This window comes from Ovis aries, chromosome 5 (assembly GCF_016772045.2).
Source record: "Ovis aries strain OAR_USU_Benz2616 breed Rambouillet chromosome 5, ARS-UI_Ramb_v3.0, whole genome shotgun sequence".
NCBI lineage: Eukaryota > Metazoa > Chordata > Mammalia > Artiodactyla > Bovidae > Ovis > Ovis aries.
Genome location: NC_056058.1, coordinates 11,160,527 through 11,172,136, shown reverse-complemented (window position 1 = coordinate 11,172,136; position 11,610 = coordinate 11,160,527). Strand labels below are relative to the sequence as shown.

General features: G+C 43.5%; 2 pseudogenes; both read left to right on the top strand.

Annotated features, from left to right (window-relative positions):
* Positions 1 to 2,139: 2,139 nt before the first annotated feature.
* LOC114114991 (large ribosomal subunit protein uL30-like) lies at positions 2,140 to 2,973 on the top strand (annotated as a pseudogene).
* Positions 2,974 to 6,849: 3,876 nt separating this feature from the next.
* On the top strand, positions 6,850 to 10,188 carry LOC105610512 (BRCA1-associated RING domain protein 1-like; annotated as a pseudogene).
* Positions 10,189 to 11,610: the final 1,422 nt, after the last annotated feature.

The window sequence follows — 11,610 nt, the reverse complement described above, 5'->3', positions numbered from 1 at the left end:
GGTGATGGAAGTAGTCTGATGCTGTAAAGAGCAATAAAGCATAGGAACCTGGAGTGTTGGGTCCATGAATCAAGGCAAACTGGAAGGGGTCAAACAGGAGATGGCAAGAGTGAACATTGACATTTTAGGAATCAGTGAACTAAAATGGACTGGAATGGGTGAATTATACTCAGATGACCATTATATCTACTATTGTGGGCAAGAATCCCTTACAAGAAATGGAGTAGCCATCACAGTCAACAGAAGAGTCCGAAATGCAGTACTTGGATGCAATCTCAGAAATGACAGAATGATCTCTGTTCATTTCCAAGGCAAACCATTCAATATCATGGTAATTCAAGTCTATGCCCCGACCAGTAATGCTGAAGAAGCTGAAGTTGAACGGTTCTATGAAGACCTATAAGACTTTCTAGAACTAACACCCTAAAAAGATGTCCTTTTCATTATAGGGGACTGGGATGCAAAAGTAGGAAGTCAAGAAACACCTGGAATAACAAGCAAATTTGGCCTTGGAGTACAGAATGAAGCAAGGCAAAGGCTAATAGAGTTTTTCCAAGAGAACACACTGGTCATAGTAAACACACTCTTCCAATAGCACAAGAGAAGACTCTACACATGGACATCACTAGATGGTCAATACTGAAATCAGATTGATTATATTCTTTGCAGCCAAATATGTAGAAGCTCTATACAGTCCACAAAAACAAGAATGGGAGCTGACTGTGGCTCAGATCATGAACTCCTTATTGCCAAATTCAGATTTCAATTGAAGAAAGTAGGGAAAACCACTAGACCATCCAGGTATGACCTAAATCAAATCCCTTATGATTATAAGGAAGTGAGAAATAGATTCAAGGGATTAGATCTGATAGACAGAGTGCCTGATGAACTATGAATGGAGGCTTGTGACACTGTACAGGAGACAGGGATCAAGACCATCCCCATGGAAAAGAAATGCAAAAAAGCAAAATGGCTGTCTGAGGAGACTTTACAAGTAGCTGTGAAAAGAAGAGAGGTGAAAAGCAAAGGAGAAAAGGAAAGATACACCCATTTGAATGCAGAGTTCCAAAGACTAGCAAGGAGAAATTAGAAAGCCTTCCTCAGTGATCAGTGCAAAGAAATAGAGGAAAACAATAGAGTGGGAAAGACTAGAGATCTCTTCAAGAAAATTAGAGATACCAAGGGAATATTTCATGCAAAGATGGGCTCAATAAAGGACAGAAAAGGTATGGACCTAACAGAAGCAGAAGATATTAAGAGGTGGCAAGAATATACCGAAGAACTGTACAAAAAGATCTTCATGACCCAGATGATCACAGTGCTATGATCACTCACCTAGAGCCAGACATCCTGGAACGCAAAGCCAAGTAGGCCTTAGGAAACATCACTACCAACAAAGCTAGTGGAGGGAATGGAATTCCAATTGAGCTATTTCAAATCCTAAAAGATGATGCTGTGATAGGGCTGCACTCAATATGCCAGCAAATTTGGAAAACTCAGAAGTAGCTATAGGACTGGAAAAGGTCAGCTTTCACTCCAATCCCAAAGAAAGGCAATGCCAAAGAATGCTCAAACTACCACACAATTGCACTCATCTCACATGCTAGTAAAGTAATGCTCAAAATTCTCCAAGCCAGGCTTCAATCGTATGTGAACCCTGAACTTCCAGATGTTCAAGCTGGATTTAGAAAAGGCAGAGGAACCAGAGATCAAATTGCCAACATCCACCGGATCATCAAAAAAAGCAAGAGAATTCCAGAAAAACATCTATTTCTGCTTGATTGACTATACCAAAGCCTTTGACTCTGTGGATCACAATAAACTGTGGAAAATTCTGAACGAGATAGGAATACCAGACTGCCTGACCTGCCTCTTGAAAAATCTCTATGCAGGTCAGGAAGCAACAGTTAGAACTGGACATGGAACAACAGACTGGTTCCAAATTGGGAAAGGAGTACACCAAGGCTGTATATTGTCACCCTGCTTATTTAACTTCTATGCAGAGTACATCATGAGAAACGCTGGGCTGGAAGAAGCACAAGCTGGAATCAAGACTGCCTGGAGAAATATCAGTAACCTCAGATATGCAGATGACACCACCCTTATGGCAGAAATTGAAGAACTAGAGAGCCTCTTGATGGCTCTTTCCTGGCTGGAACCATGGAGGGTGCAGAAGAGAAGAAAAAGAAGGTTCCTGCTGTGCCAGAAACCCTTAAGAAAAAGCGGAAGAATTTCACAGAGCTTAAGATCAAGTGACTGAGAAAGAAGTTTGCCCAAAAGATGCTTCGAAAGGCAAGGAGGAATCTTATCTATGAAAAAGCTAAGCATTACCACAAGGAATACAGGCAGATGTACAGAACTGAAATTCAAATGGCTAGGATGGCACGAAAAGCTGGCAACTTCTATGTACCTGCGGAACCCAAATTGGCGTTTGTCATCAGGATCAGAGATATCAACGGTGTGAGCCCAAAGGTTCAAAAGGTGCTGCAGCTCCCTTGCCTCCGGCAGATCTTCAACGGCACCTTTGTGAAGCTCAACAAGGCATCAATTAATATGCTGAGAATTGTGGAGCCATACATTGCATGGGGGTACCCAAATCTAAAGTCTGTAAATGAATTGATCTACAAGCTTGGTTATGGCAAAATCAACAAAAAGTGAATTGCCCTGACAGACAATGCATTAATTGCTCGATCTCTTGGGAAATATGGAATCATCTGCATGGAGGATCTGATTCATGAGATCTATACCGTTGAAAAACGTTTCAAAGAAGCAAACAACTTCCTGTGGCCCTTTAAATTGTCTTCTCCACGAGGTGGAATGAAGAAAAAGACCACCCATTTTGTAGAAGGTGGAGATGCTGGCAACAGGGAAGACCAGATCAACAGGCTTATTAGAAGGATGAACTAAGGTATCTACCAGGATTATTTTTGTAATCTGGTTAATAAACAATTGAAACAAATTGAAAAAAAAAAAAAAAGAGCCTCTTGATGAAAGTGAAAGAGAACAGTAAAAAAGTTGGCTTAAAGCTCAACATTCAGAAAACTAAGATCATGGCATCCGGTCCCACCACTTCATGGCAAATAGATGGGGAAACAATGGAAACAGTGAGACTTTATTTTGGGGAGCTGCAAAATCACTGCAGATGGTGACTGCGACCATGAAATTAAAAGATGCTTAGTCCTTGGAAGGAAAGTTATGACCAACCTAGACAGCATATTAAGAAGCAGAGACATTACTTTGCCAACAAGGGTCCATCTAGTCAAGGCTATGGTTTTTCCTGTAGTCATGTATGGATGTGAGAGTTGGACTGTGAAGAAAGCTGAGCGCTGAAGAATTGATGCTTTTGAACTGTGGTGTTGGAGAAGATTCTTGAGAGTCCCTTGGACTGCAAGGAGATCCAACCAGTCCATTCTGAAGGAGATCAGTCCTGAATATTCATTGGAAGGACTGATGTTGAAGCTGAAACTCCAATACTTTGGCCACCTGATGCAAAGAACTGACTCATTTGAAAAGACCCTGATGCTGGGAAAAATTGAAGGTGGGAGGAGAAGGGGATGACAGAGGATGGGATGGCTGGATGGCATCACCGACTCGATGGACTTGAGTTTGAGTGAACTCCAGGAGTTGGTGATGGACAGGGAGGCCTGGCATGCTGTGATTCATGCGATCGCAAAGAGACACAACTGAGTGACTGAACTGAACTGAACTATAAGTTACCATTTTTATCTTTTCTGGGCATGAAGATAAGGGAAACACTCTAGGGATGTTAACTCTGACCACGGTGACTAGCATCAACCCACAGGATATTATAGTCAGCAGCTAGCTTCAGTAGTAAAAGGCCTCCCACTCTTTAGGGGGGAGTCATTTCAGTGACTGCTTGTGCAAAGCTAGTGAAGAACTTAGGATGGCATCTCTTTTGACTGTCTCCACTCAGCTGAACCTCTTGAATTCTCATCACACTTGGCATTATTCTGTGAGTCAACTTCCTCTCACGAGGTATGGTTGCTTTCTTTACCTAATATTATTATGGCTCGATGTTGTAATCTTGACCATGCAACTTTACTTCCAGCAACCCAGGATGTTAATGACCATGACTGTATTATGCTAACTCATTACCTTCTTACAAGATGACTTAACAAGAAATCCCTATTGATACTGCTAACTTAATTTTCTTTAACAGATGGATTTTACTTAAAGGATGTACAGGGACATTATCTAGCTGATATGCAATAATATCCATGGTGGACATAATTGAAAGCTCTTATTTACCAAGCTCAAAGTTGGCACAACAGGCTGCATTAATTGCTCTATAACAGAGCTTGCCAGCTAGCTAAGGATTAAGTAGCAAGTATTTACATTGACAGCTACTCTGCTTTAGGAGTAGCTCTTGATTTTGGAATCCTCTGAAAGAGAAGGGTACTTCTTACTTCCTCAGGCCAACCCATAAAGAATGAGAAGCTAGTGTCAGAATTTTATTAGACTGTATACAATTACCTAAACTAGAAATTATTAAAATACCTGGACATTTCAAATTTGATTCAATAGAGGCTAAAGGGAATTCACTGACACAGCTGCTAAAGGAGGTGCTTTAAGTTCTATTTCTGTCTAGCTGCAAGAATGTCTGCTGCTCAAACCTAACTCCCAGTGTAACTGTTAAGAAACTTCTACAGGCTCACAACTCAGTACCAGGGACTTCCCTGGTGGCCCAGTGGTAAAGAATCCACCTGCCAATGCTGGGGACATGGGTCTGATCCCTGATCCTGGAGATCCCACACGCTGTGGGGCAACTAAGCCTGTGCACGTAACTCCTGAGCCCACACACCACGAGCCCGTGCTCCACAAGAGGAGCCATCACAATGAGAAGCCTGTGCACTGCAATTAGACAGTAGCCTCTGCTAGAGCAACTAGAGAAACTCCGAAGGCAGCAATGAAGACCCAGTGCAGCCAAAACATAAAAACAAACAAAAATTAGAAAATTTTAAATAAAAAAAAACTTAGTACCAGAGATGAAAACTAAATATAGAAAAAGAAAGGCTGATTCTTTGATCCCACCTCACAAGTATGGCTTAGACCAAGTAAGAGACTTGTAGCGCCTATAGGGGCTCAGTTACTCTTACTCTCGCATGTATCTTCCCTGGCCCATTTGGCTCCTGAATAAATAATTTCATGGGGGAAACTATCACAGGTTGGTTCTCCCTTGAGCTGGCCCGCTGTTCTAACAGCATCTCCCACTCTAATAAACTTTATTTCCCTCACAAAAAAAAATAATAATTTTATGGGGGAAACAGTGTATGTGGAAGCCCGTCCCTATGGTAGCCCACAGGACACATACTCAATGCACTAGTTGCCCTAAGTATAATCTCAGAAAACCACTCCATGAGTCACAAGGTCACCTTCCCCTTGCTAAAGACCTCTTGAGTTACAGCAATTGGACTTTGTCCAAATGCCACCATCTTAAGGACACAAATATATTTTGGTAATGATCTGTGTCTTCACAGTGATTGAAGCTCTTCCCTGAACAAGAGCAACAGATTAAACAGACGATGAACTGTTATCAGGGGCTTCCCTGCTGGCTCAGCAGTAAAGAATCCATCTACAATGCAGAAGCTGCGAGTTCTATCCCTGAGCAACCCACTCCAGTATTCTTGCCTTGACAATCCCAAGGACAGAGGAGCCTGGCAGACTACAGTCCACAGGGTCACAAAGAGCTGGACACAACTGAGCAACTGAGCGCACACACACAGAAACTGCTACTGGAAAAAATATTTCCTGTTTGAGGGATCCCTTCTGAGTTGCATAGTGACTGAAGAACTCACTTCACCTAACAAATAATTAAATCCATTTCTAATATTTGGCCAATGATCCAGCATGTTCAGAGTACTTATATTCCCCAAACTTCAGGACTGGTGGAAAGAACTAACAATACCATCAAAAAAAAAAACTCAATTGTCAAAACTCTCACAGACTTTCATGGCCAAAAGCTCTCCCTTTGGTTCCTCTCAAACTTAGGTCCACTCTTTTGGGTAAAACATCAATTGTCTCCTTTTGAAATAATCACTGGGCAATCCACGTGCTTAGATGAAGGCATGTATGAACCAGCATTACTTAAAGGTGATACATTACTGTCAAGAGCTCATTAAAGCAATTAAAAGAAAATGGAAAACTAGTAACTATCTTCACAGTGAGCACCTGGGAGACAAAGACCTTAAGGACATTCAGGCATTTATTTCCAGCCCTGGGAAGAGCTAGACCCGGGCGCCCGAGGGGTGGGGGGGTAGGGGCATGAATTTGAGCCCTGCTTCCCAAACATTTGGAAAACGCAGGAGAAAACAGGACTGTGGACACCAACCCCCTCCCCACCGCCCCGGAGACCACAGCGCCTCCCACGCACGAACCCTCGGTGACTGAGTCCAGACTGTCCTTTGTTGACCTTCCCCGTGGTCACGGCATGATATGGGGCAGACAACAGGCAGGCTGCGGGCACAGAGAGGCTCCAGTCCTGGAGGCAATGCTGCCGGGTGCCGTGACTGGGCCAGACGCTCGGGGTACCAGCTGCCAGCCCAAGCACCACGCTGTGAACCACACAGGACTGAGGTCCGGGCGGCGCCCCCGCCGACTCGGCTCCGCAAGCTCGAACTGACGGCGGGAAGGGCCGGGTCCAGCCATGGCCAGTTACGTCCAGCTCTTGTCTCGCGTATTCACCATTTTGCGGCTTCCGGCGTCCCTCTAGAGTCGTCACTAGGGCCCCCACGTCCGGTCCCACGACTGGTGTAGGTCACAGCGCGACAAACGTAGCGACAGAGCCACCGGGGGCCCTCGCGGTCGAAGGCGACGCCAGGCCCCCGGAGCATGGCGTGAGGGGCGGCCACACCGCTTACGTTACGGAGCGTCCTCCCACCCGCCTTCCCCAGAGGCGCCCCTAATTGGACGTTTCTTAAGGCTCCGCCCCTTCGCGCCGGAGCATCTGTGGGCCCATATGTTCCCGCCAATGCTGTTTGTAAGTAGGTAAGCTGAAACTCCAGTACTGTGGCCACCTCATGCGAAGAGTTGACTCATTGGAAAAGACTCTGATGCTGGGAGGGATTAAGGGCAGGAGGAGAAGGGGACGACAGAGGATGAGATGGCTGGATGGCATCACCGACTCGATGGACGTGAGTCTGAATGAACTCCGGGAGTTGGTGATGGACAGGGAGGCCTGGCGTGCTGCGATTCATGGGGTCGCAGAGTCGGACACGACTGAGCGACTGACTGAACTGAACTGAACCTCACCGCCTGATCGGTCACTGCAGCTTCTTCTGAAAGCAAGAAACGGGTGTGCACCAGGAAATTTCAGCGTCAGTTTTCAGAAGGAGGAACACCCTTGTTCAGAAGGAGGAACACCCAATCCAAGTCAGGTTAGAACAGGACAGCGTGATGTCCTGCAAGAGTCAGGGTCTTGGGATAATGCTTTGAGACCACACGTGGAACTGTGACCCTTGTGAAGACTTTGCATGCGGCAACTAAATATACCGCGTGCCAGAAGGAAGGTCGAAGAACCTGTGCAACAACTAAGACCAGGCACCGCCAAATAAAATATTCTTTAAATGACCAAATGTAGTATAGTCTGGCTCCATTTGCATCTTTGACTGCTGACAGCGCTGAGGCTTCCACCCATTCCTTCCCTACTCCCACATATTTGTTACTTTAGATGAAGATAACCATGGCCTTTAATGAAATTGGCCCTGGTGGAAAGTCTGAACAAAGGCCTAGCCTGAGCATAGGCACTCTTCTAAGACCAACCACAAACTGAGATTTGTTCAATAAAGCTCTCACATTTTACACTGGAAGGAAGTTTACCTCCGTGTTTTAGTGTTTCCCTAGAGAACTTTGAAATGCAAGTAGCTATCATATCCCTAGGGCAATTGAATTTCTTATTTTTATTGATATAAAGTCAAGGTTATGTAAATGTGGGATATACCTGAAAACTCTCAATATGTTTAAAAGATTGGATTAAAACTAATGCATTTATTTGTTTAAACAGCTTTATTGAGGGACTTCCGTGGTGTTCCAGTGGCTAAGATTCTGAGCTTCCAATCCAGGGGGCCCAGGTTCTATCTCTGGTCAGGGAACTAGATCCTATATGCCGTAACTAAGACCTGGAGCAGCCAAATAAATATTGTTAATTTTTTAAAAAAGAACTTTATTGAGATATTATATATATGTGTGTGAAGTCGCTCAGTTGTGTCCGACTCTTTGCGACCCCGTGGACTGTAGCCCGCTAGGCTCTCTGTCCACGGGATTCTCCAGGCAAGAATACTGGAGTGAGTTGCCATTTCCTTCTCCAGGGGATCTTCCCAACCCAGGGATCGAACCCAGGTCTCCTGCATTGCAGGCAGACGCTTTATCCTCTGAGCCACCAGGGAAGCATCATTACATACATATATATATAAATATATATATATATATATATATATATATATAAAACACAATAGACTCCTTTAAAGTTTACAATTCAGTGGTTTAGCATATTCACAGATACATGTAATCATCACCACTGTCAATTTTAGAACAGTGTCATCACCTTTAAGAAAATCCTCTTCTCTTTAGCTATCACGATTTTTAAGGCTAAAAAATGTGCTGAGTTTGACAGTACAGTAACTCATGTCATTGTTCCTGGTGATACAGTTCAAAGCACCCTGAAATGTATGCTTGGAATTCTCAGTGGATGCTGGATCCTAAAATTTGAATGGGTGAAAGCATGTCTACGAAGCAAAGAATGTGAACAGGAAGACAAGTATGAAATTCCTGAAGGACCACAGAAAAGCAGGCTCAACAGAGAACAGCTGTTGCCAAAGCTGTTTGATGGATGTTACTTCTATTTGGAGAACCTTCAAACACCATCCAAAGGACAACCTTATTAAGCTTGTCACTGCCAGTGGGGGCCAGATCCTCATTAGAAAGCCCAAGCCAGACAGTGACGTGACTCAAACCATCAATACAGTTGTGTACCATGCCAAACCTGATTCTGATCAGCGCTTCTGCACACAGTGTATCATCTATGAGGACTTGTCTAATCATCGCCCAGAAGGGGTTCGGCAGGGCGAAGTCTGGATGGCTCCTTCCAGCTGGTTTATAGATTGTGTGATGTCCTTCGAGTTGCTCCCTCTTGACAACTGAACTCGCACAGTCTGATAACCTAGTGATTGCACTGTTTTCATCAGTCACATTTTTACAAATAGGTAGACTCATTCATCGGAGAAGGCAATGGCACCCCACTCCAGTACTCTTGCCTGGAAAATCCCATGGATGGAGGAGCCTGGTAGGCTGCAGTCCACAGGGTCGCGAGGAGTCGGACATGACTGAGCGGCTTCCCTTTCCCTTTCCCTTTCCTAACTTCCCACCTTCCTCCTCGAAGTCCCAGCCCCAGGCAATTGCTAATACACTTTCTGTTTCTAAAGATTTCCCTATTCTGGATTTTTATGTGAATGGAATTATATAATGTGGTCTTTGTGATCAACAAATCACTTAGCATCAGATCTTAAGGGGCAGTCATGCTGTAGCATGTGTCAATAACTGATTCTTTAAAATAACTTTTTTATTGTGGTTAAGTAACATTTCAGTGCTTTTAAGTCCATTTACATTGTTGTAAAACCATCACCACCTATCTATGTACAGAACTGTTCATCTTGCAAACCTGAAATTCTATATCCATTATAACCAGGAACTCTCCATTTCCCGCTTCCTCCGCCTTTGGCAATACCCATGCTACCTTTTATCTGTATGATTCTGACTATTCTAAGTACCTCATGTAAGTGAAATCATACAGTATTTGTCCTTTTGTTACTGGCTTCTTTCACTTAGCATAATATCCTCAAGGTTGATCCACTGTGCAGCATATATCAGAATTCCCTTACTCTTTTAAGGCTGACGAATAAGATGGGGCTTACTGTTGTCATTTTGCTATTTGTCTTCTATACACCTTATAGGTGTCTTGTCCCACATTTAATGCATTACTGTCTTCCTATGTGTTTAGTTTTTTGTTGTTGTTTGTAGTGAAATGTTTAAGCCCCTCCCTCATTGCCTTTTGTGTATATTCTATAGTTATTTTTTGTAGTTACCATGGAGATTACATTTAAATCTTTATGTTATGATGCTAATTTGAATTTACGCCAGTTTAATAACATGCAAAAACTCTTCCTTATATTTCTATCCCTAATTCTTTCATTTGTCTGCGTCCCCAAATTATATCTTTATATACTTTGTGTCCAAAAATATAAACTAATAATTTTAAAAATTTATTAGTTTTTAAAATTATATAGAAAATACAAGGTGTTACAAACCAAAGCTACAATAACATTGGCTTCTACACTAACTTTTATTTTTATTTGTTTTTATTTATTTTTTAATTGCTTTACAGAATTTTGTTGTTTCCTGTCAAACCTACACTAATTTTTAATGTATTAGTCTCATAAATCATGTAGGAAATAAAAAGTGGACTTACAAAGTGTTGTTATAATAATACCAGGCAGGTTTTTTTTGCTTTTTCTTTTTTTGGCCACACCACACCCTTATGGCAGAAAGTGAAGAGGAACTAAAAAGCCTCTTGATGAAAGTGAAAGAGGAGAGTGAAAAAGTTGGCTTTAAGCTCAACATTCAGAAAACAAAGATTATGGCACCCAGTCCCATCACTTCATGGGAAATAGATGGGGAGACAGTGTCAGACTTTATTTTGGGGAGCTCCAAAATCACTGCAGATGGTGACTGCAGCCATGAAATTAAAAGACGCTTACTCCTTGGAAGAAAAGTTATGACCAACCTAGATAGCATATTCAAAAGCAGAGACATTACTTTGCCGACTAAGGTCCGTCTAGTCAAGGCTATGGTTTTTCCTGTGGTCATGTATGGATGTGAGAGTTGGACTGTGAAGAAAACTGAGCACTGAAGAATTGATGCTTTTGAACTGTGGTGTTGGAGAAGACTCTTGAGAGTCCCTTGGACTGCAAGGAGATCCAACCAGTCCATTCTGAAGGAGATCAGCCCTGGGATTTCTTTGGAAGGAATGATGCTAAAGCTGAAACTCCAGTACTTTGGCCACCTCATGCAAAGTGTTGACTCATTGGAAAAGACTCTGATGCTGGGAGGGATTAAGGGCAGGAGGAGAAGGGGACAACAGAGGATGAGATGGCTAGAGGGCATCACTGACTCAATGGACGTGAGTCTGAGTGAACTCCAGGAGTTGGTGATGGACAGGGAGGCCTGGCGTGCTGCGATTCATGGGGTCGCAAAAAGTCGGACATGACTGAGTGACTGAACTGAACTGAACTGATAGGACATCTGAGATCTTAGTTCCCCAACCAGGGAAAGAACTCACGCTCCTTGGAGGGCAAGTGCAGACTCTTAACCACTGGACTGCCAGAGAAGTCCCATGGTGACCCCTTCTTGAGGGGAATTGGAAACATTTTCAAGGGACAAATATGACAACTGGAACTACATGAGCTCATAGCCAGGACAAGGATGGTCTCTCCGGCCTCCAGGGCCAGTCAGAGCTGATCACAGCCTGGGGAGGGGAACTTAGAAATGTTTGGAGGAATGTCCCCTAACTACCAGGCCTGACCTGAGCTGTGGACAGGA